Below are 23,782 nucleotides of genomic sequence, written 5' to 3' on the forward strand. Positions count from 1 at the left end.
TGTCTCTCCCAATATGTATAGGAATATGGTATTTTCTCCAAATCTTAATCCACCATACAAAATGCTCTCATTCAAAGAGGGAAAGAAAAGTTGTGTGCGTGGTCCAGATATCTACAAACACATGGGACACTTTTCTTCTAAATGTCATTGTTCAATAAACCAATCAGCTGTTATAATGTCTCTGAGTCCAGTTGTCAAAGTGAATTAAGTCCACCTGAATCAAAAGAGAGAGACATGCTGTCCCTACATCTCATGACAACACCTAACTAGGGTGAGAATAACCTAGCCTGGATGCAGATTCAAAGCCCTGGCACCTCTGAATTCAAGTGTGCTTGACTTTGTTGGTCAAGCGCGTCCGTAAAACTACTAGGGGAGGAACAATACTCGTTAACTGCCACCACATAAATAATGCTACAAGGCAGAGGCTTAGATCTTGACTCTCAGAAGCCTCTTAGCATGGACTACATTACTGACACCCATTTGGGGCACAGAGCACAAATAGTTAAGATCACTAATCTACGAAACACTGTCCCTCCTTGCTCACATCTCTGAGTCCTGTTGCCCTGAAATCTTAGTTTTCCAAATGGGTGACCCAGAGTCGCTGCGCCTCGTCTAGGTGACAGTCCCGGTGGACCCAGGCCCTCCCAGAATCCTGTCTGTTGTCAAAGGTTCTGCCAAACCCACTCATTTCCTTTCGTTGTTCCCATTGTTCTATGTCGACCCCCACGCCCCCTGCTCCAACCTTACGAAGCAGTTGACAGGAAATGGGTCTTCACTGCTCATGGATGTTTTTGCTTAGTAGGTACTGTTTAGATACATAAAAATGAAGAAAAGGAAAACAAAAAAAATGAATGGGCTCTGCCAGAATTTATTTGCTCTTCCGGGAGTTATATCGCTGAGTCTTCTCCATGTTTATAGCCCTTCTCTAACCGAACCGTCCCTGCAGGGCTCCATCTGTTGGTGGGGTTGCTGCTGTTTAGAAAATCTGTGAGGCGACCACTGAAGTCTCACTTCAGGGAAGGTCAAATTTAAAAGCCTGTTGGTTGGGAGAGGGCCACACGTATGTGAACGCGATGGTGGGTGCTTATGAAGAAAGGCAGTCTCCTAGACTTCCAATCTTCGCGCTCTGGTCAACTCAAGTTTAAGCTCCTTTGTACTGGAATCGTACTCCTTTAACTCAGCTCCATCAACCTGGCGGATGGCAGGTGATCAGAAAATGTTGCACAGATAAGCGGGTGAATCAATGAATTCATGAACGCAGTCACTTTGGGTGGCGAAAGGAAAACCTTTGGTCTCAGGTCAGACATCCTTGCTAGAGTGGTCATGTCTGTGTGTACCTTCACGGATCATTTCCGTCTTCTGCTAAAAGACATACTAGTGTTAAGTCCACACTAGACAGGCTGTGCAGATTAAGCGGACAGAGGAAAGATAACAGCTTCTGAAACCGACTTTCGAGGGTTTTGGAATAAACTCTCACTGTATGGGGAAAGTTTATACTTCCTCCATCGATCCCATAGTCCCTCTCCTCCTCGGCAAGTCCCGGGGCACTGTTCCAATCCCACACTGCTCTGTGCTGAAGCCAAAGCCCCGTTTCCTGCCTCAAAAGGCCCTTTGTTTGGGCTCTCTTTCCAAATCAGCGTATCCTGAGCTTGAACCCTCTTGCTTTTGAGAACTCCGATGCCTTGGCAGCAGAAGCGTTGGCCAAGCAGGTCTGTAGTCCTAACAGCTTTCAAAAACCTCAATGTGAGGGCATGTCTATAGCTAAGAAACTCTGTTTCATGGGAGGGGGGGGAGACGGAGTATTATTTTAAGAGTTGCAAAAACAACTTCAAATTGACTCTTTAGTCTTTAATTGCTACCAGAAGACTGAGAACTTCTTGTTCCCTTGTATTTAATTAAGATGATAGTTTTAATCAACTTTAAATGATATTGGTTAATATGCTCAGCTTAATCTCTTGGGCAAGTTTTGCCTCAGAACACTGGAATGCATTAAAGACAAAACCCCAGCGTGCACACTCTCTCCCAACTGGAAAACACCTTCCTTTAGCAAGAGCAGCTGGCAAGGTAGCTATCTGTGCAGCTGCTATAGGATTCTCTGGAAGGGCTCCAAAGCTACTTTTCAAAGATCAGATAAACTACGTCTAATCCACACTTTGTATACTACACATGCTATAAATCCAGGTAGCACTCTTTGACACACTTACTGGTTCTGAAGTTTGCCAATTATCTCCGACAGATAACGGTTTCCAAACAAAAAGTTTCTAGGGGGGCAGGGCAGAGGTAGAGGTCAGTGTGGAATAGGCTGCTGTCTGCCAGGGCATCTTCCAATCCTGGGACAACCTCTGAGATAGGGATGACTGCCCCCATTTTACAGATGAGGAAACTGAGTTTCAGAGAGGTTACAATCCTTTCCTTGGGTTGTAAGCTAGCAAATGGTGGAACCACGATTTGAGCCCAGAACTGTCCCAAGACACATCCTTTTTCCATTGTGCCACACTGTTTTTTTTATAAAGTGTTAACACTTTGGGCAAGTGCTGTACTGGGGGAACTTGTTAGGTCAATCTCTTCATCTCTCTTCTTATGTTGAAATCCTGGGACAGGACTCAGCCATCCAATACGATCAAGACTCCAAAGTAACTAAGCATTGTGTTAGGTGCAGTCTTTAATATTTTATGACCTCAGCAGATCTTAAACACCATCTAGGGGTGCCTGGGTGGCTCAGTCGGTTAAGTGCCCGACTGTTGATTTCAGCTCAGGTCACGATATCAGTTTTGTGAGCTTAAGCCCTGTCAATCAGTGGGGTTCAGCGCTGTCAGTGTGGAGCCTGCTTGAGATTCTTTCTCTTACTCTACCCCTCCCCTGCTCTCACTCTCTCTGCCTCTCTCGAAATATATAAATAAATAAACTTGAAGGGAAAAAAAAAAAGGCCATCTAATTCAACTGCCCCATTATTTAAGTGAGGAATATTAGACCAACAGAGTTCAGGGCTCTGTTTAAGGCTGTTAACTAATGCCACAGCTGGGATGACTTCAGATGAGGTGGACGTAGTGAGGGAGTGGGATGAGCAGAAACCAGCCATCAGAATGGATACGCTTTCCCACATGCAGAGAGGAAGGGGAGGGTGCTTTGAAGAGGGAAGACGTGATCAAAGGCCAGAAGGCAGCCATCTGTGGGGCGTGTCTAGGAAACAATGAGAGCAATATGGCTGAAGGTGGATGTCAAGGAGAATACCTGTGTATTCAAAATAAGCCTGGTAGGAACTAGAAACTGTTAACAGGAGATGCCTCTGGGGATTAGAATTTTGAGGGATGATGGGTAAGGGGGTTATTTATTCCCTTTTAACATTATCATACTTTTGGAATTTTTTTTTTTTTTTTTACTGTAAGAGTATTTCGCTGTGCTCTGGTATGCTGTGTTAAGGTTTAAAAGGCTTTGTAGATTACTGACACATGGGGTCAGTATCTGATCTGCAAAACGACCAAATCCATAGCGTGCAGGGATGCTTTAAAATAAAGTACTTACTGGATTTAAACTTGAACCTGCACAAGGTAAGCGTTTTATTTACACTGGGTTTTACCCATTTTCCAAGACGGTTAACTTTTCTGAGCCTAGTTTTCCCACCCATAAAATAGGGGTGGGCAGGGGAAACCCTTGGTGCTTGTGCCCAATGCCTTCTGCATTCTAAGACTTTTCTAAAGGATGGTCATCAGTACAGGTCAGGGCTGAGAAAGAAGAACCACTCTGCTGGTGTAATGCCTTATTTGACAACGGTGCCTAACAGCCTTCTCCCAATTTGCCGTCCAAACAACTGTGATATTACTACCCTCGGTCTCCCCAGACCAATTCTGCTACCCCCGTACAATGTCCGTGTTGAACTTCTAGATTCGTTATCTGCCCAGTGTCCGCTCCAGAAGACTCATGGGCAGGGACCACATCCAATTCATCATTAGATCCCAACACCTAGCACTTTACCTGGTACATTAAAGATGCTCAAGGAGGGGCGCCTGGGTGGCTTGGTCGGTTAGGCGTCCGACTTCGGTTCAGGTCATGATCTCACGGTCCGTGAGTTCAAGCCCCTCATCGGGCTCTGTGCTGACAGCTCAGAGCCTGGAGCCTGTTTCAGATTCTGGGTCTCCCTCTCTCTACCCCTCCCCCGTTCATGCTCTGTCTCTCTCTGTCTCAAAAATAAATAAACGTTAAAAAAAAAAAAAAGATGCTCAAGGAATATCTGTTGAAATGACACATCATGACCATTTATTCTAGGGCTTTTAATGATAAAGCTGATTAATATTAATAATGCTAATAATTAACGACACAGTACTAAACATAGTTCATGCTGGATTAAAATTATAGCAAGACAGATTGCATATTAACATAGTCTTTGAGGCAACAGTCATAGAGAAGGAAAGTTACCTGGCCAAGGTGATCCAGTAAAATTAGAAGGTTAGAACAGAAGCCCAGATTTAGATTTCTTTTTCCCAGTTTGGATGTCTTTCCTCCACAGAAGGCCTCCTCTCTCTCTCCATGTAGAATCCTACCTTCACACAGGACCAAGTGAGAAAAATCTCTCATTCTAAAAATAGCCCTGGCTTTTGGGGCACTTGGGTGGCTCGGCTGGTTAAGCGTCCGACTTTTGATTTTGGCTCAGGTAATGATCTCAGGGTTGTGAGATCGAGCCCTGCATTGGGCTCTGTGATGACAGCGTGGAGCCTGCTTGGGATTCTCTCTCTCTCTCTCTCTCTCTCTCTCTCTCTCTCTCTTTCTCTCTCTCTGCCCCTCCCCTGCTTACTTGCTCATGCTCTCTAAAAAATAAAAAATATTTTTTAAAAAAGTAAAGAAATAGTTTAAAAATAGCCCTAGCTTTTAAGGTAAGTTAAACACTTTTTTTTAAAACAGAAGCTGTCGTGGTTAGTACAAATTCAGTCTGTTGACCACAAAACACTGTATGAATGTGAAACTGAACTCAAAATATCTAGCGGCATTTCATTTTGTTACATACTCTCAATTTTCTCAAGTTCATTAGTACTTTATGATGGGCTGTTACAAGTCTAGGAAGCAAAGGGGGTTTTTTTTGGTTTTTTTTTCCCATTTCATCACACTGACTGGCAGGAAGTATGTAGTAAGCATACAGTGTTTAGCATTATAATTATACTTAATAATAATGTAGCTATTTATAGAAAGAAGAGATAGTGTCCAAGCGGCTACCTTAGGATTGTGCAAAATGTTACTTTTCTTTTTTGCTTCTTGTCTCTACTTTCTAACATAACTTTTTGCGGACATTTTCTTTAATACAATTTCTTGAGCACCTATTATATGCCAGGAAGTCATAATCTACTAAGATGGAACTATACAAAAGTGAAAATAAACCAAACGCTCTACCTGAGAAAGATCAACACAAAGTGCTATGAGGGCCGGAAGAAGGTCTAATTCTGCCCAGAGGAAATAGAGTAAGGCTTCACAGATATTGCACCTGAACTAAATACGGGGAGGTACGTAGCATACACTGAACAAAGAGAAAGCATGACAGTGGGGAAGCCAGTGAGCAGTCATAGAAGGGAGATGCCCGGGGCCAAGGGCATGGAGAAGGGGAGGAGAGGGGGAATGGGAAGCAAGGGAATGAGGAACACAAACAGTTGGCTGGGGCCTCACTCCGAAGGGTCTCAAATACGTTTAAAAGTTTATTTTGTAGGGGCACCTGGGTGGCTCAGTCGGTTAAGCGTCCAACTCTTGATTTTGGCTCAGATCACAATCTCACGGCTTCATGGGTTTGGGCCCTGCATCGGGCTCCGCGCTGGTGTTGGGAGAGTTGGGATTCTCACTCTCTCCCTCTCTCTGCCCCTCCCCTACTCATACTGTCTCTCTCTCAAAACAAGTTTTGAAAACCTAAAAAAAATAAAATAAAAGGTTACTTTGCTGTCAATAAGAGGTCGTAAAAGTCCTGGTCTGAAGAGAAAGGCCTATGCAATCTGAATTGCTGTTTTAGGACACACTCCTTTATTCTTTTTTTCTTTTGTAATGTTTTTTTTTTATTTATTTTTGAGACAGAGAGAGACAGAGCACGAGCAGGGGAGGGGCAGAGAGAGGGAGACACAGAATCCGAAGCAGGCTCCAGGCTCTGAGCTGTCTGCACAGAGCCCAACAAGAGGTTCGAACTCACGAACTGTGACATCATGACCTGAGCCAAAGTCGGAAGCTCAACCGACTGAGCCACCCAGGCGCACCAAGAAATACTCCTTTATTCTTAATGCATATGGAGGGGCGACACTATCACCTTAGAAATAAAACCTCTGAAGAAATGTTTTCAGCCACAAGTATGTGATAGCATGCATCTAAAATGAGATAGAAACAGGGAGAATGGAGAAGAGAGCAAACTCAGAAGATAATATATATACATACGTATATATGTATATATACATACACAAATATATACATATACGTATATATATGAATACACACACACACATATATATCCATTGCATAATACGTACATCATTTTACAGCCTAAGGCATTTCCTGTATATTTGTGACACCATACCCTGTGGTCTCAATAGCTCTAACAGGTCAGCAGAAAATGAATTGTCACCCGCACCGTATCATTTCTAAAGTAGTACTGATTTGCCAGGGGACCCCCAACCAATACAGCAAAGCAGGGAAGACAGCCCAGGATCAGCAAGGAGCTGCTTCCTAGACTCCACATTTTCAGTTTTTCATTTAATTATCCACCCAAGACACCTGGCTGTGTTTTCTAGGTCAACTGATTGTGTACCTATCTTCTCATCTTCTCACCTGCCCCTTAAGGGCAGGATCCACCTCTCCAGATTCTTTGTGTCTCTCTCAGCCTTTGTATGTATCTCAATAAACACTGAAGGATAGATAAGATAGATCGGGAGTCCCAGGAATGTTCTCATCTGTAGTTTTCCGACAACAGAGAATGGTCAATAGCCAAGAATGCACTTTCTCACTGGTTTTTTTTTTTTGTGGGTATTTCCCATTCATCACTGGTCCACAGGGGAGGAACAGCCCTTGCTATGACTCCTATGATCCCAAGTGCCTCTTGCCAGCTGCTTTGCTGCTCTGCATGCTAAGTGTGAAGGATCTGTACAAAATGGGTCTGCTCTAAGTCCTATTTAACTTTTCCATGGTCTGTGTTTGTCAAAGCTTCATGCCAACTCTGTCAGAAAAAGAAACGCCACAAAACTTCTTTTAGGAAAAGGAGAAAAAGACCTACTTTATACACTTGCTCTCATGCTAATCATACCACCATTCAAAACCAGATGAATAGGAAACCTACAATAGCCTGGGAAATACACAGAGCCTGTAACCAAAGTGTAGGCTACTTCCCTCAAAATGTTGCATTTCCCCGGGGTCTTTTTAACTCTTTTGGGCAAGACTGATAAGTAGCAATGACAGAATCTGAAGTCCCCGATCTCTACACAGAAAAGTCCATCCATTTCTGTATGAAATTGGCAAACTATTCTCCTGCCAGGCCCCTGCCCTTCTTTAATGCTCTATGGAGCTGGAGCTAAGAATCTCCTGCGTATTTTCAATAAAAACGGATGCGTGGCATGAGTGACCAGCTCAAAACAGATCCCAGAAAAGCACTTCCCCTGGAATCTTAGTAAACGATCTTTGCTAGTGATTAACTAGTTGAATTATTAATACGTTGTGTCACTACTCACCAGAAAGAGTTGAGACAGGCATTGCTAACTAAGTTCAGAGAAAACTAAAATGAACTCCAACCTGCTCCTTCACAGAGTTATTGTGAAATTCAAGTCAGTTAATAATGCCTGTAAAGCCCCTTGCATTACAGCCTGCCAGATAAGTCTCCAGCAAAATGCATGCCCTTCCCCCTTCCAGCCTGAAGGTTTTGAGTCTAATCTCGACCCTCCAGGAATCTGCAAAGCAACAGGCAAAACTAAAAGGCTCTAAATCCCAAATCACACTTGAACACTTTAGAAGGCCTGATCATTTCATTCTAAAACTTTCTGGCTTGCTTGCTTTCTTCATAAGCTTATTATTGAAAATAGAAGCCAGTGCAATTTCCAATGCTAGTCTTCACTCTTGGAGGAAAGAGCGAAGGTGTTGATTGCTTCTTATCCCCAGGCACTCAACCATTTTCCTATCGCAGGATCCCCAGCAAGCCACGCAACCTCTCCCCAATCAGTTATGGCAGTATCCTCCCCTTCGGCATTACACAATTTGATGAGATACACATCATGCGTGACCATACCAGAAGGGCTCAAAAAATGTTCGTTTCCTAGTCTTTTTCCAATTGACATTTGGAGAAAAATATTCTGAATGTGGGGGTATTTGTGTTTTGTTTTGTTAGCTTTCAGGGTTTAGGTAGCCAGAGATCTATCTAGAATGAGAGAAATTAATTGGGGCAAAACAAAATATTTACGTTCAAATTCTCAGATGCATTTGATGGAACTGTTCAGTGAAAGAGATTATTAATTAATAATAACTGGATTTCACCACCAAGATGAGCGGGACTGCAGACACCAAATTTAAGGCAAAATGTTGATTAAAGGTTTTTCAATCATCAGTGGCCCTAGGGAAAAAAAAAAAAATCAAGATGGCTTATTTTCCCATGGGATTGAAAGGCCAGTAGTTTGAATGTTTTGACCCAAGAAGCATATTTTAATTTCCCAGCCAGCCCCTGGAAATCATGCATTCACCCAATGCCTATGGTACAGATCTTCCAAAGCAATCGTTTACCAGGTAATGAGTGGAGACCATCCCTCCTGCCTACTTATTGGAGTCACTCTCTCCAAAGAGATTTAAGTGAGAAGCCCATCAAACAAAAGACTCGGCTAAGTTGGTAACACCCTTGGCAATATTTTAAAAATCCTAGCCTGCTGAAAGTAGGTACAGCTGTTCAAAAGACAACACTATATATTTCATCAAAATGTCCATCAAGGCCAAGATGACAGCCAAGACCAATGCAATGATGAGAACTAATACATCAGGTCATTCGTCCCTAGAAACCAATGGAGGCCAAATTGACCAAATCAGCTACTGTGGGCAAGTGTCTAATGAAATCCACCGTGCAGCTGACAAGCATGTCTGCAACTTCCTGTTGGTAGTCACCAACTCCACAAAAATGTGGGTCATCTGTGGGGAAGAGGCTATTGGGAGAAGTTCCATTCACCGCATCTAATGAAGGTACTGCACCCACAGCCACTAACCGGAAAAGCGCCAATTTCTCCATGGGACCCAAAGGTTACATCACACCACAAGCACAGCACATCAAGCCCATGGAACGAAAAGGTCACTAACACAACAACCCATTACTGTTGCCTGATGCCGGTGACAAAGGCTTGGTTCCAGCCCCTCTTCCATTTGGGCCGCCTTCCCATGACCTGGTGGTTTCCTCTGCTCTAGATTCACAGAGCGGCTTCTCCATCCAGGAATGCTCAACCTTTTCACCACCAAAGATACCTGCCACTTCCTTCTTGACCCTCTGTGACCTCTGGAAGATGTCCTTATTTACCAAGTAAACTGTATTTTACATCATTTCTCCGCTTTTGTAAAACAAAGCATAGACCGTGCCAATCCCATCTCCGAATGAGAAGAGATAACCAGCAGGACCAGAGTGAGTGGACAAGTGTCCTTACACATTCAAGTCACAGCACAGAACACCAATGCTTTGACTCGTCTAGGCAGAGGCTGATGGTCTGAGTTAGTCCAGCCTAATTGACTGTGGGTAAATGAATGTGCAGTACATGTTAGCTATTTTTGAAGTACAGAAAATAGCATAAGATGCCCCATAATTGCCCCAGTGGAGCTTTACAGGCCCAGAGAACCCAGGGTGAGAATCACAAATATAACTCATGTTGGACAATTCATCATGTGTCACCAATGTGAAAGCCAGCACGGACTAGTACGGACAAAGGGGGCTTCAGAAGCACCCGGAGAACAAAAGCAGTAAAGCCTGGTCTTATGGGACAGACTGCTTAGCTCTGACCCCAACACGGACACTCACTTGCCCCATAATCTTTAAGAAGTCATTTTTTAACCTCTCTGGACCTCAGTCCTATAAAATGGAGATATGGGTAATAAGGACTCCACAGGTTCATTGGGAGGATTAAATAAGAGAATGAGGGCACACTGTTTAACCCAGTGAGAGGGACAGAACTAGTACTTGATAAATGTCAGCAATTAACATTATTTTAGCAGGCCTGAGTCCCAGGCCAGCCCCAACACACATGAGCTGTGTGAACTTGGCCAAATCATTTCCCCTCTCCACGTTGTAAAACCAAGTCATTGACACCTACCTTATTCTGTTATTGTAGAGATCAAGCGAGACAGCAACTAATGTTCCTATTAATAAAGGTGAGTGTTGGGGCACCTGGGTGGCTCAGTCTTAAGTATGCGACTTTTGGTTTCGGCTCAGGTCATGATCTCATGGTTTGGGCGCTGGAGCCCCACATCAGGTTCCATACTGACAGCGTGGAACCTGCTTGGGATTCTCTCTCCCTCTCTCTCTCTCAAAGGTAAATAAACTTTAAAAAATAAACAAAGGTGAGTCTCTTCCTCACCCTTTTGTAATATCTGTGGTTTTTCACGCCCTTACCGTTTCATTTGTAGTACAACTTACAGCATGATACTTAAACTAATTCCTAAAGATTTGTGCTCGGGTCTTAGGCTCTTTACCATCTCCGGCACCCAGCACAAGTCCAAAAGACAGGTGGTAATTCTCATTTCTGACATGATCATTATGTACACAGCCACACAACTGGGGGCAGGGGGGAGAGTGAAGGAACAACCTTAGCAGACACGACAGCTCTATTCCATAGCCTTAAAAAGACTGTAAGACAGATCTCAGGAATACTCAGGTCTTAACATTAACATTTGCACTTTTAACTGTTTTCAAGAGGCTCTGAAGATCCAAGTCTTGTTTTCATGTTGCCGAGGCAGGAATCTGCCTGTAACATCCCAGTTTGTGGAAATAGGTTACTCAGCGGGTGAGCGGCCTAGCTGACCACCCGGCATCTTTTTCCTCGGTCCGCTTTATTGTTCTCTGCCCACTCATCTTAAACCCAGGGACAGTAGTAAACTGATTAGAAACTTTGCTTCTTTGTGGAAAATGGCCCTGAGAACAAAGGGACACTATAGTGGTTTCATGAATATGTTAATTCCAAAGGTCTTTGGTAAAACTTTTGTGTTTTCTCCTTACATATTTTAATTAATCTGAAGAAATTTCCCTTAATTTTTTTAATTTTTTTTAACTTATTTTTGAGGGAGAGAGAGAGAGAGAGAGAGAGAGAGAGAGAAACAGAATGTGAGAGGGGTAGGGGCAGAGAGAGACGGAGACACAGAATCGGAAACGGGCTCCAGGCTCTGAGCGGTCAGCACAGAGCCCGACGTGGGGCTTGAACCCGTAAAGTGCGAGATCACGACCTGAGCTGAAGTCGGATGCTTAACCCACTGAGCCACCCAGGCGGCCCCGATCTTAAGATATTTCTAAAATGGTACAGCCGCTGTGGAAAAGAGTTGGGCAGTTTCCTCAAGAAGTTAAACACGGAGTTACCATGGGGTCCAGCAATTCCTCTCCTAAGTATACATGCCCAAGAGAATTGAAAACATAGCCACACACAAAGTTTGTACAACGAATGTTCAGAGCAGCATTATTCGTAATAGCCAGGAAGTGCAAATAACCCAGAGGTCTTACTGACTGATAAATGTGCTATGGCCATACAATGGAATATTATTTGGCAACAAAAGTAAATGAAGTACTGATACATGCTGAACAAACACGCTGTTCATATGTGATACAATATGGATGAACCCTAAAAATATTATCTTGGGTGAAAGAGGCCATTCACAAAGACCACATAGACGATTCCACTTACATGAAACGTCCAGAAGAGGTGAATGCGTTAGACACGAAGAGTTGATAAGTGCTTGCCGTGGGATGGCAGGACCAGGAGGGTCAATGGAGAGTGACCGCTGACAGGTACGGGTTTCTTTTTACAGGATGAAAATGTTCTAAAAATTGAATGTGGTGACAGTTGCCCAAGTCCGTAGGATATACAGAAAGCCAGTGAACTGTACATTTTAAATGGGTGAATTATACAGTACCTGAATTACACCTCAACAACGCCGTTTTAAAGACAGCATTACAATCCAAGAAAAATTGTTTCTCTAAACCAGGAGGATATCCAATGGCCCGTTTATTTTCAGGGGCATTTGAGAAACTAAAAGTTCCGGGAGGCAGGGGTGCAGAGAGAACTCACAAGTTCACTTGTCTAGTAAGGTTATGAACATGAAGCATTTTAGTAGTCCTACAAGATGGGTTTCATTGAGTCTTATATAAGCACTGCCTTGAAAGTGTGGAGGGAGGGAATAACAGCACCACTGTTCGGAGGTTCCCACCAAGGAGATCAGGAACTAGCTGTCTGTCTGTCTATCTAGCTTTCTTTCTTTCTTTCTTTCTTTCTTTTTCTTTCTTTCTTTCTTTCTATCTACCTACCTATCTATCTATCTACCTAATTTTTCTCCCTCCCTCCCTTTCTTTCTATTTATTTATTTTGAGAGTGTGTGCCACTGGGGGAGGGGCAGAGAGAGAGAATCCCAAGCAAGCTCTGCGCTATCCTCACAGAGCCCAGAGCACACAGCCCATCAGCGGGCTCGATCTCACAAACTGTGAGAGCGTGACCTGAGCCGAGATGAAAAGTCAGATGCTTAACCAACTGAGCCACCCAGGCGCCCCTCTCTGTCATCTTTCTTACCTTCTCTTCTCTGCCTCCCTAATAACTGGTCCTCACTCTCCAATTTCCCTCTCCTCAGACCCAGTGATCTCCAACACAAATCAGAGTAGATGAATCCTCTCTTAAAAATGGTTCATGAATATGTTAATTCCAAACGTTGTCTATAAAACCTTTAATTTTTTTCCTGACATATTTCAACTAATGTTATGCTATTTCTAAAACATGCTGCAGCCGCCATGGAAAAACAATTTGGCAGTTCCCCAAAAAGTTAAACATGGAGTTACCATATGACCCAGCAATTCCACGCCTAGGTATATATGGTGTTTGGTTTCTATATGACATTTTCCATAATAAAAAGGAAAACGAAAACAAAAATAAAATTTCATTTGCTCGGCTGGTCCTCCAAAATAAAGTTCAAGTTCCTCGGCTGCCTGCCTTTCACAGCCCCCCCTTAATAATCTGGCTCCAAGCTATCTCTCTAGCCTCATCCACAACATTCTCCCTCCCACACACAATACAAACACACAATGCTGTGCTTACACCCCAGCCTCGCATACGCACCCTTCCCGGATGTATGTACCCTTCCAGGAACATACGGCTCAGCACCTGCTGGTCCCTTTGCTGGATCGCCGTCTCCTCTTTCTGGGCATGGAAGCCAGGATTTCTCTTGCATGACCCAGCTCCAGTCGCTCAGGCAAACTTCCCCACTCTTCACTTTTCTGCTAGAGCCCCTCCTCTATCACTCCACATCAGCGACACTTAGTGTGCACAAGTATGCAAGTCTGTTTCTCACTCCCCAGCCTGAGGAATTCTTAAAGGTCAAGACACTCTGAGGGACCCAGCATATAGTAGGTGTTCAAGGAACATCCGTGGAAGACAAGACCCCTACTCGAAAGACAGGTACCAACCTAGACTTAATTAAACAGGCTCTCTAGAAATTATACCGACTGATACCACAAACTAATTTGGGGGCCAGATATAAAGAAACCATCAATGAGAACGGCTTCCTTCGTGTCAATATAATTATGTGCATTATGTGCTTTGGGGGTACATAAACAGGAACCAAAGCATACTGCTTATTATGACAAGGCGCTTATACTGATTTGCATTTCTCTGCAAAACTCTCGAGGCATATAATTTTGTTAATTGGTGACAAACCTCAAAAACACACTTACCACCAATATTCTGATTGCAACATATACTTTCAAGGAACACAGAGATCAACAAGGTCCTTTCAAAAGTTTCCAACTGGATCTCATGTGTGTTGTTTGGTTTGCTTTTAAATTGGGGGGGACTTTAATGCACATTCTAATTTATAAATCTGGATCTAAAGGAAGGAGAGTTCCACAAGGATGTTGGAGAACCTGACCCAGCTTTCTTTTGAATGTTGGCACCAGTAATTAGTAGTGCATGACCCTGAGGAAATTATTTAATCTGAGAGCCTCTGTTTCCTCCTCAGTCACATGAGAATATTTTCTACCTCAAGAAGCTTTTAAAAAGCAAAAACTTCGCAAACTTGGTTTTCTTTTTCTTCCCTCCTGATACAGCGTTTGAAAAAGTGGGCGCCTGTTCAAACTCCAATCAGTCAGCAGTGATCTTTGGTAATGAGCGCTTTCCAGAACAAGTGCTGGTTTGAAGAAAAATGGTATCGAAAAGCTGCCTTGTCCTTCAAATTTGCCTCATGTGTCTCTGGCCTCACTCAACTACTACCTGCCGATTTAGATTACAAGTTAACCCATTTGCCTTGTTCTTCCTTTGACACCAGCAAGGGAAAAAAGAAGTTATGGAGAACTGGACCTCACGAACGATGCTGATTTCAAACTCACAGCCACACAACACAGGTAAAATGGCATAAAAGGCAAGACACTGGTTGGAGGCTCTGCTCCTCCATGATGGCCAGGCGATCACCACCCAGTTCAGGCCTCAGGCTCCTCTTATCAGATCAAGGGCCCAGATGAGGACACAGTGACAAGGATGACAGCAGCCGCCACCACCTGCTGAGCGTCCCGCACCAGGCACTATGCCTGGCAGAGTCTCACAACCCTACAACACACGTACCATCCCACCGACAAAGGAGAAAACGGAGGCCTCGCACACAGGCAGTGACTTTCCTTTTTTTTTATAATTTTTTTTTTTAACGTTTATTCATTTTTGAGAGACAGAGAGAGACAGAGCATGAGCCGGCAAGGGGCAGAGAGAGGGAAAGGCAGAATCTGAGACAGGCTCCAGGCTCTGAGCTGTCAGCACAGAGCGCGACGCGGGGCTCGAATCCACGGACTGTGAGATCATGACCTGAGCCGAAGTCGGACATTCAACCTACTGAGCCACCCAGGCGCCCCTCAGTGACTTTCCTGAGAGTACAAAGCCAGTACTAGCAGGCAAGCTCTCATCTGTCCGACTCTAAAGTCTGTGCCTCCCTCTCCGACCTCCCGACCAAGAGCCCTGTGTTTCTGGCTGAAATTAAAAAAAAAAAAAAAAAGACCTTGATATTGTTGATCATCATGCCTCCAAGCCCCTTCCAAATTCTAAAGATTCCATGAATCTAAGGCAGTAGAGAACTGTTCCTACAGAAAGGCTCATTCAACACACTCTGAGCTGTTTTGCCATTAATTATATACAGCTAGCTCTTCACTGCCCAACGTGATCCTTCAGGTTTCTATTTATGTCCGAGGCACCTGGGTGGCTCCGTCGGTTAAGCGTCCAACTTCAGCTCAGGTCATGATCTCGCAGTTCGTGAGTTCAAGCCCCGCGTCGGGCTCTGCTGACAGCTCAGAGCCTGGAGCCTGCTTTGGACTGTATGTCTCCCTCTCTCTCTCTCTGTTCCTCCCCCACTTTCTCTCTCTCTCTCTCTCTCTCAAAAATAAACAAACATAAAAATTAAAAAAAAAAAAAAGACTCCTACGTATGCCCTATATTGGGTCCCCGTAGAACATACAGTACATATCCGGACTCAGTAAAACTGAAACGAAATAGAATGAACTAGAAAAAAGCAAGTCTTCGCTGCATTAATTGCATTGAAAAGTGGGCAGCGAGACAGACAGATGGGAGAGGACAAGAGCTCTGGAAAACTACATGACTAAGGACCGCTAGGCACCCGTGTTTCCTCATCTGAGCTGCAGTTTCCTCATCTAGGAAAGGAATCTGGTACCGACCCCACACGGTCGGCCTGCATAGTCAATCTGATAATTAGCACGGCTGGTCCCCCACGTCCTCAAGAAATACAGAGTGCCCTGGACGACAGGCATTTTGAAAACTGTCAATCATGGCTGTTCTTTTGAGTCAGATTTTTCCCTGGGCTGGCAGAAGACACGGAGAAGAGGTGACCCTGAGACACACCATTTGTCCAAACTCCCTCCCACCTTTCCTAAGGTGTGTTTGTCTTTCTCTCCAGATGATGCGGCCGTGTCCCTTGCAAAGGGGAAGAAAGCAGCCATCAGACATTACTGAGGTTCCCGTATTGTGACTTTCCCACAGGGGATCAGAAAACCTGCCCCCGCTTTTCTTCCGCTAATGGGAAACATTTGTGTTCCCTCTGCCTGGTTTTTTCTTAGGATTCTCTTCCCACTTTTTCCCCCTAGCATATTTTTCAGGCAATTCTGCTGCCAAAAAATGCAAGGATTTCATAGCACCACTGGGGAGTAAGAACACTAGGAAAGAAAGGGAAATACTACTATTACCAGGAGTAATAATAGCAACACAATACCTGGTAGTGATAGAGTGCCTTTTAACTTCCCAAAGTGCTTTCAGATTCATGACCTCATCCGAGTTTCACCGGACAAGGGGGTCACTAGGTTTCTTGCTTATTTTCCAGATGAGGAAAGTGAAGCCTGGAAAGGTTAAACAATTTTTGCCCAAGTCACACGCAGATCTGAGTGAATCCAAAGCTGGTATTGTTTCTACAATACTTTGCCAGGCTAACTTTGATCCTCTGAAGGCTCTATTCAAGAATCTCATTTCTTCATTTCGCTTGTCACTCATACACAAACTTCAAGATCTCAAAAGAAAATATTTACAAAGTTAACACCTCATGTTTCCAAAGTGGTCACTGGGCTGGCAACTTCCACTGAGCAGAACTCAGTTTAGAACCCGGAAAATAAATAAACAATCCCGGCCTCTCGGCAATCAGAAGACATCACACCTAGTCCCTGCACTAAAAATCACAGACCTTCAGGCCCGCACGCAGAGGTAGTTTTTCCTTTTGAAAGAATTCTAACAAGCTTCATGATCTTTGCTGAAAGACAGGTGTGCTGGCCACCAACGAAAAAACTACAGACGACCTAACAACGTGAAAACTGGCAGAACAATCGGTCCGGGGACAAAAGGCCCAGCACATAACCAATTGCCCTGAAGACACAGCCGTTGAACAACATAGTTAATATCCGACTGGCTTGATGAGAATCACCAGAAGCTTTTATAAAAAACAGGACCCCAGGTCCTGGCCCAAAGCCTGCCGAATCTGAATCTCCTGAGAAGGAGGCTGAGAATCTCCATTTCACATCAGATGGGTTTCCTTACTAGGTGAGTTTGTGACATATTGATATAGTAGGTATCCCCCAAATAAGGCATTACCCCTCATATAATGTGCGCTGGTTGAATTGACACACTGGGTAGGGTGTCTCCATAAATATAACTGCCCACACAGGGAAGAGGTCCTCGACTACAATCTCATTAGCATCATGCTGTGACCAACTGGGCTTGCCAGCCCAAACAACTGCACAGGAAGGGGAAAGAAAAAATCCAAAATTGACAGGAAATCAAAAGGGCTAAAAGTGGAAAAGGCCACCAACTCTGGCTTTAACAGCCTCCCACAAAGACAGCTAAACCCCCCTGGTGTCTTGGGAAGAAAGAGCTAAGGGAAAACGAAAACAGCACAAAAAGACCCTGGCGGTTCGGACAATTAGGGAAACCGAGGTTTTCAACCATTCTGGAAAAGTCATCCATGGCTTACCTATGAAATGGAGGTTCCCTTCTTTTTTTTTTTCTTTTAACGTTTATTTATCTTTGAGACAGAGAGAGACGGAGCGTGAATGGGGGAGGGGCAGAGAGAGGGGGAGACAGAGAATCGGAAGCAGGCTCCAGGCTCTGAGCCATCAGCCCAGAGCCCCGACGCGGGGCTCGAACTCACGGAACGCGAGATCGTGACCTGAGCTGAAGCCGGACGCTTCACCGACTGAGCCAACCAGGCGCCCCTGGAGGTTCCCTTCTTTATTTCAACCCACGCAGGATGCCTGGCTGGACAGTTCACCAGTGGATTAATGAAAACCGGTTTCTACATTCTGTGGTTCACATGGTAGATAGATTAAGCTATCAAAACGTATTGAGTTATTAAAAACACATAGTGACTACAATAAAAGAGCAATAAAAAAAGGGAAAAGTCACCTGTTGTGATGGTATGCTTGTGACTACAGCCAACTCTTGAACAACACAGATTTGAACTGCATGGGTCCACTTAGAGATTTTTTTTTTTTTTTAACGTTTTATTGTATTTTTGAGACAGAGAGAGACAGAGCATGAACGGGGGAGGGTCAAAGGGAGAGGAAGACACAGAATCCGAAACAGGCTCCAGGCTCTGAGCAGTCAGCACAGAGCCTGACGCGGGGCTCGAACTCACAGACAGTGAGATCGTGACCTGAGCCGAAGTCGGACGCTCAACCGACTGAGCCACCCAGGCGCCCCCAGAGATTTTTTTTAATACAGTACAGTACTACAAATCTATCTTTTCTTTCTTAAGATTTTCCTAATAACATTTCCTTTTCTCTAGCTCACTTCATCGTAAGAACCCAGTATATAATATCTATAACGTACAAAATACGTGGTAATTGATGTTCATGTTTACCAGTAAGGCATCCGGTCAACAGAAGGCCCTTAAAGTTTTGGGGAAGTCAAAAGTCATACGCATTGCTCAAGGGTCAGCTGTATTATACATTTCAGGAGGCAGGTTAAGGGACACATCTGGCCAAGGAAAAATCTAGCTAGTTTCTCAGCATATTGGGTTAACTTTAGTAATGGTGCTTACTTTTCCTTCCAGAAAGAATACCAAGATTACCTTATGGTCAGCATTCATTCTTTGGTAAAAAAAAGATGACACTTCAGTTGATGGTAAATGGTCCAACAGAAGGTTTCTACATCGCAGTATCTACCAGCACAGAATCATAAAACTGTTAGTGCTGCAAGAGATCTGAGAAGATGATCTAGTCCCTTCCTTTTGTTGTGATAATGAAGAAACCCAGGCCCAGGGAAGTCAAGTGACTTTCTCCACAGTTACATAGTGACCTAGTGGCAGTCTGAGGCCAGAACCCCTATTTCTAGGCTCATCACTGTTGTGACTCACTGAGATAATGGACAATGAAGAGTTAAGCAGAGTGCACCCATGAGGGTAGATATTCCACAAATGTGTCACTCCTCTCTACTAGAAATCCGTCACAGAATGTTGCAAGGCAGCTTTACACATTAGAGATAATCCCGCCCAACCAGTCATTTTACTAGTGGGGAAAAAAAAAAAAAAACCCTGAGATCCACAGAAAACCAACTTGTCCACAACCACACAACTGGATGGTAGCTTTGGCCACCCTGGAACTGGAAGCTTTCTGGCTCCAAGTCTCCTGCTCTCTTCACTACACCACACTGCCTCTCTTCCACAGTTAAAAGTGGGTAGTTTAATAATAACACAAGATAGTGCTTTGTAGCCCATATATGGAACCAGTTCTAGGATTTTACCTCCACTGTTGAAGTGAAAATCAAGAAACATCCAAGAACATTCTGGAATCACTAAATTACCCAGCATAGTTGCTGAGTGTCCAGATTCTAGATTTTTACCCGTTTGAGCTTCTTTCTCTTTGCTTCGTGATACTACACCCATCGACTGCATTTCCTGGCGGGGAAGGGCACAGGAGTCCAGCCTTCCAGGCTAAATCTGACCAAGCACCTGCTTCTTCAAACACCTCCCACCCCCTACCCTAAGTTCAACTTACCTACCTTCGGGTATCAAAAGCCAAATGAGGACAGTTGGGCTTTTTGTTTGGTTGTTTTTTTTTTTTGTTTTTTTTTTTTGAACAAACAACTTTCTCTAAAGAGAGCTCAGGGTACGCTGTTGTTGAGCAGTTGGCTCAAGAATTCTGCTCAGTTTTAGGGTCCACTTTCTCAGCTACAGTTTAGCGTCCCGATGAATGGGAATCATCTGTCTTCAACTTACTGGGCAAACGTGACATTCTCCTATTTGAAATGAAGCTTTCTGGTCTTCACCATACTATTCTTACTGAGTATTTCATGGTCTCATCTACTTATTATTCTGAGACACAATGTATGAAGACAACCACAAAACCTTCATCCAGGGCTCAGGTATAAATTCCATTTATACCTTGCATTTGCCCAAGTCTTAAGAGAGGACAAAAAACTTTCACATCCAGTATTTCTTCTGATCCTTGCAGCAACGTAACGAAGTGGCCAGGCTGACCACTGTTTTGCAGATTAGCTAACTGCGCTCGAAGGATGAAGGGCCTTGAACAAAGCCCACGCATAAAAAGCTGGACCTGTCTCAAACTGCCTAGACCTCAAAGTGCATGTGTTGGAAGGAGGCACTCAGTAAATACCTGGGATGAGGGACAGGAAAGAGGGAAAGCAGGGGCATAGAAGCTCCTCATGGATTTACCAAATCTCTGCCTTTTGCTACAGCCACGGACTGCTGGTGTTCCTTCTTTGGAACTGCAGTCGCACAGAGTAAAAAGGTGCCCTCAAAAATCTGTGAACTACTTAGACTCACAACCAGCCCCAAATCAAAACAATGCTATGGGGCCACAAAACCGTATCACTAATTAGAAGAATTCAATCATGTTTATCCATTTGCTTTGGTGCAAATGGGTAACTGGGAAATGTAGAGAGGGAGGACTTTGTGCAAACGGTTTCGGAATTTTCTGGTAAGAATCTCAGTTTGAGGGGCACCTGGATGGCTCAGTCAGTTAAGCATCTGACTCTTCATTTCAGCTCAGGTCATGATGGATCTCAAAGTCCACTGAGATCGAGCCCCACGCAGGGCTCTGCACTAAGTGTGGAGTCTCCTTGGGATTCTCTCTCTCTCTCTCTCTCTCTCTCTCTCCTCTCTGTCTCTCCCTCGCTCACACACACTCTCTAAGTAAATAAATAAACATTTTTTTAAAAAAAACCTGAGTTTGAGGGGCGCCTGGGTGGCTCAGTCGGTTAAGCGTCCGACTTCAGCTCAGGTCATGATCTCACGGTCCGTGGGCTCGAGCCCCACGTCGGGCTCTGTGCTGACAGCTCAGAGCCTGAAGCCTGCTTCAGATTCTGTGTCTCCCTCTCTCTCTGACCCTCCCCCGTGCATGCTCTGTCTCTCTCTGTCTCAAAAATAAAAATAAACGTTAAAAAAAAATTAAAAAAATAAAAACCTGAGCTTGAAAAGGAGACTGACTCCAGTCCTGCTCACTGAGAATTAGTCCTCAACCCATATTGACTTCAGTGTGAACCACAGTCCTTCCCTTCTCTGACACGCTGGTTTTCTCACCTAAGAAATGGAGGTGATCTCTCCACAAAGGTTACAGCAAAGAGGAGATACATTTATATTAAGAAGAGGTGAACAGGGCTTAGAAGGACAGTGGATGCTCCTCCCTTCTTGCCTGGGAAGGTCCTCTGCCACTCTCATGTCCCCTGCTACACCAGAACCCATGCACAAAACACAGGAGGCGGTACATGTTACATAATTGAAAGGAAAACAAAACCAATTTCGGAAAGACTACCACACAAAGATTCTTAACTGTGTTTACAAAAGCAATTAGTTGGCAAAGACAGCTGTTCAATGGGAGGTAAACTCCCTTTGGTGTCCTCAGACACCAGATTCTTCTGGCCCTCAAGCCAAGAGTGGACTTTTGTTTTGTTTTTTTTTTCACTAAGAATTTAGCGTTCCAAGAAGGTATGAGAAACGAGTTCAACCACTAGCATATTTCCACTCACGTAACACTTATGTAGCACATCAGCTTTTATTTTTTCCAGATACAAGGAGATGAAGCTTGCTATGTATTCCTGTGAGAGAATAAACAGAAAACTATGCTTCTCTTTTTAATATATTAGTGCCCTGTAATCCAGACCATATGATCAATAAACTATATAAAAATTAAATCATACTGACAGTCTGAGGCAAAAAGTGAACCAAGTAGAAACAATGTTTTAGGACCGTTGTGTAGGGGATATTAAAATCACATGCTGGTTATTAACTTTCTTTTGGAAGTCAAAGAGTTCTCCTGCATAGGTTTCTCAAGTGCTTACCTTATGGCTTTTCCTATTAATGAAAGGTGTTAGGCATTAAGTTGGTGATGATGTATTTTGGTCTATGCATAGGGGAGACACTGATAATAAGTCACTTTGAAAAGGACTTTGTTGACATAGTTTTAATGGCACGGCATATACCCTTAAAATAGATAGCTACATGCCTCATAATAAAATGCAGGGTCCGGCTATCACCTTTTTGAGGTACACAAAATCATTTATTCAACCAGACCTGCAGTGAGTCAACATAATAGCAAAGTAGAGAATATTAGCTTCCGGGGGGGGGGGGGGGGGGGACACAGGGAGAGTTGGGGCAGATGACCTAAAATGCACAATCATACACATCACTCGCACCTTCCACGCACAAGAGTGTCCCTGGCTAAACCACAGCTGATAGTTGGGTCTTCTTGCAAATTCCTTCACACTTCTTTTCCCTTTACTGAGAATGCATCGTCTCTTGGGGACGGCCTTCTGAAATCAGCAGAGTGGAAGGGGGGAGGAGAACAATGAAACTGTTCAAAGGCTGTCAGGCATGTTCTACCTTTGTTTTCCTAATCACAAAGTGGGAGGCAGGAGGGTACGAGGCACAGACCGTCTGGGAAGAGTTTACCTTACCGCCAACAACACGCACCAGTAAACACTGGGAAGCCCCAGACAAGTTTACAGCAAACAGCTTCAATGTGTTTAGTGTTTTCCTTGTACTCCCCCAGGACCAGGGAGGGCCTTTTAAAAATTCAATAGCTTGGCAGCAGACTTGAAATACTAATCTTCCCACTGTGCAGGATAATAAGCCCGCGGCCCTCAGGAAGGTAGGCCCCCCAGTGACAATTCCTTTACATAGCATCTTAACGTTCAGTTTCTAGCAAGACGTGCCAAGGGGATTTGTGCCTCTCTTCCCTTCCACAGAGCACAGTTTTATGGACAGCTGTCTCTCTGGGCCCAAAGGGGACCATTCTTATGTTTTCATAACCCTAAGGGTCCCATCTTTCTTTGACTCCCAAACTTACTACGGACAGTCAAGCCAAGGACAGACGGACGTCAGTAAGGACCTCGCTGCAGAAAGAGTCAGCAAACACAAAGAGAAGTGTACCTCCAGCCCACTAAGTCTCTGGTTTGCACAATGTGCACGGACAAATCCATTTCAAAGGGGACTTAAGTCTCCGTGCAGGAGTTCTATTTTAAGGGAACTGAACTGGGAACACAGATGTTTCTTCAGTTAGCAGAGTTGGCAGAACAGCTCCTGGACCAAATCCGAGTTCTTAATGCAGGAAGGGGCCTTAGGAGAGCATCTAATTCAACCCACTCACTCCACTGACGAGGAAACTGAGGCCAATGAGGCAGTGGGGTGGCACACCCAGCAAGTGGCAGTGTTCTGATGACAAGTCCTGCGCGCTTTCCATTACGCCATGAAGCGCTTTAAAAAAAAAAAAAAAAATTCTACTCTGACTTCAACCTTGGAACTCCTGTAGATTCATGTCAATAGCTTTCTCCTGCCTCCTACCAAGTTCATAAATCCTCCTCGCTCCCCGCTCCATTCTTTAACGCCCACCGCTCTTCCGGCGGGGGCATCCAACTAGTGGGGAAAACAGCAAAGGACCACCGCCTCAACTTTCTGGGACTGCCGTTAACCGTGGTGCCACAACATGAACTCGATCCTGGCTTGCCTGCCCCGTGCCTCGGTCTTCCTAATCGGTGAAACGGGGTTCCTCACCCATCCCGCACCGAGTCAGGGCGAGGGCTGGTTGAAGCCAGGGCCGCGACACCGCCCACCCCCGGCACACAGCAGGCGCCCAACA

At 44.4% G+C, this 23,782-nt stretch overlaps 1 protein-coding gene and 1 long non-coding RNA gene across 3 annotated transcripts in view; both read right to left on the bottom strand.

Annotated features, from left to right (window-relative positions):
* Positions 1-23,782, bottom strand: part of PLPP3 (phospholipid phosphatase 3) — an 86,246-nt gene that overhangs the window by 61,277 nt on the left and 1,187 nt on the right. The gene's annotated exons all lie outside the window — the stretch shown is intronic.
* Positions 11,251-16,918, bottom strand: LOC128313874 (uncharacterized). The gene is made up of 2 exons (XR_008294907.1): positions 12,472-16,918; positions 11,251-12,441 (listed from the first exon to the last, which is right to left on the bottom strand). It is a non-coding gene; the product is annotated as an uncharacterized LOC128313874 (long non-coding RNA).

This window comes from Acinonyx jubatus, chromosome C1, assembly GCF_027475565.1.
Source record: "Acinonyx jubatus isolate Ajub_Pintada_27869175 chromosome C1, VMU_Ajub_asm_v1.0, whole genome shotgun sequence".
Taxonomy (NCBI): Eukaryota; Metazoa; Chordata; class Mammalia; order Carnivora; family Felidae; genus Acinonyx; species Acinonyx jubatus.